We start from the raw sequence: 2379 nt of genomic DNA on the forward strand, positions 1-2379 counted from the left end.
TATATATATATTAGGGATTTAAAGATAAAGAAATAAGTATTCATTCTGTCTTTTATCTGCAAACTACATGACAGGGTGAGGTGACCAAACTCCATTCGATGAGAAAAGTCCTTTTTTTCTGTCTTGCTTTTAATAAAAGATTGCTGGCTAATAAGCAAAGAAAGAATGAAGGAGTTAGAAAAATTACATTTTTAAAATCCCTAATAGAAGACTGAGTCAGTCAAAGTTCATCAACCGAACCATTTCGTTTGTGAAAGATTAATAAAGCACTGCTGCGTGCGTGGGGCTGCACTATTTCTGCAGACACAATGCCTGCTGCTTTCAAGTCAGGAAATGCCACTTTCTGAAGGCAGATCAGGCCGTCGCCACTTTAATTCGAAGGCTCAAGGGGAGGAAGGGGAGTTATGTGCTTCATGAGGCGACATAACATGGAGCACATAGAATTAGCAATCGAGTACTCTTTCCAAAAATGTTTAACTTGAATGCAATCAAGTCATTATTTCCACTCCCAGTTTGTGTGAAACGTAGAAGAAAGGTTAGATGGCACCGCGAGAAGCCATTAGACAAATCCAAAGCTAGCCCAGTGACTTTGGTCAATATCATGGGGAAAAAAGAAGAGGAAGTGAGTGGTACGATTCTTAAAGAACAAAAAAGACACAACCTATTGTGAAGACTGGATCTTATTTGAATCTTTGAACAAAACAATTATAAAATACCTTTTGAAACAACTGGATTGAATATGGTGTAGAAATTTGACATTAAGAAATTATCAGTTGTGTTTGGTGTGTTCATAATACTTGGTTTTGTAGTGAAATGCCCTCATTTTTCTAAGAATACAGAATTATTTAAGGGATGAAATACATCTGTAAATTATTTTAAAATATTTAATGTAAATGTATTAGAAGCATATGTGGCACAATGTTCTGTTTTCAGGAATCTTTGAAAATATTCTTAATAAACTTTTGGAAAATCCCCCCAAAACTGTATTTTAATGAATAACATCACAATATATACCAATTTTCATAAACTTTAAAGTTTAGGGAAAATTAAATATCGATAAAGGAAGATAATTATCAGCACATCTCAGACACATAAGGGTTTAGTTCCAAACCACTACAACAAAGCAATAAAGAGAGTCACATGATTTTTTAAGCTTCCCAGTGCAAATAAAAGTTATGTTTACACTATAATGTAGTCTATTAAATGGGCAATAGCATGTCTAAAACAACAATGTAAATACCTTAATAAAATACTTTATTTATAAAAATGCTGAGGATGATTTGAGCTTTGAGTGAGTCAAAATCGTTTTGCTGATGGAGGGTCTTGCATCAATGCTGATGGATGCCCAATGGCATCTACAATGGTGAATTCGTTCCAGAAGATTTTCAATTTTCTTTGCCCAGATCCATCAGAGTTGCTGTCCCCAACCACTGGCCCACGGGCCTATTAGGGAGCAGTCAGTGGCCTGTTAGGAACCACGGCTGTGCACCCCTGCTCCCCGCCTAGTGGAAAAGTTGTCTCCATGAAACGTAGGAAGGGGAGGGGCACAAAGCAGGAGGTAAGTGGAGGGTGAGCAGGCAAAGAAGCATCATCTGTATTTACAACTGCTCCCCTACCCATTGTGGGCATCACCGCATCACTGCCTGAGCTCTTCCACCAGCCCCACTCCACCCCCCCACTCCCCCACACCCATCTTCCACAAAACCAGTCCCTGCTGCCAAAAACGGTGGGGACCACTGCATCAGAGGAATCACTATCTATGGCAACTATAGCCTTATAAAATGTATTTCTTAAATGATTAGAGTTTAAAGTCGGAATTACTCCTTGATCCAGGGCTGTAGAATAGATGTTGTATTAGCAGGCATTAATGTCCTTGTAAATCTCCATCCGAGCTCTTGGGTAACCAGGTGCATTGCCAATGAGCAATGATACCTTGAAAGGAAATCTTTTTTCCTGAGTAGCAGTTCTCAACAGTGGGCTTAGTATATTCATTAAACCATGCTGTAAACAGATGTGCTGTCATCCAGGCTTTGTTGTTGTATTTATAGAGCACAGGCAGAATAAATTTAGCATAATTCTTAGGGGCCCAAGAATTTACAGAATGGTAAATGAGCATGGACTTCAACTTAAAGTCACCAGCTCCTAACAAGAGTCAGCCTGTCCTTTGAAGCTTTGAAGCCAGGCATCGACTTCTCCTTTCTAACTATGAAAGTCCTAGATGGCATCTTCTTCCAATAACAGGCTGTTTTATGTACTTTGAAAATCTGTTGTTCAGTGTCGCCACCTTTATTGGTTATCTTAGCTACATTGTCTGGATAGCCTGCTGCAGGTTCTGCATCAGCACTTGCTGCTTTGCTTTGAGCTTTTATGTCTCAGAGA

This window comes from Propithecus coquereli, unplaced genomic scaffold (assembly GCF_000956105.1).
Source record: "Propithecus coquereli isolate 6110/MARCELLA unplaced genomic scaffold, Pcoq_1.0 Scaffold97, whole genome shotgun sequence".
NCBI classification, from domain to species: domain Eukaryota; kingdom Metazoa; phylum Chordata; class Mammalia; order Primates; family Indriidae; genus Propithecus; species Propithecus coquereli.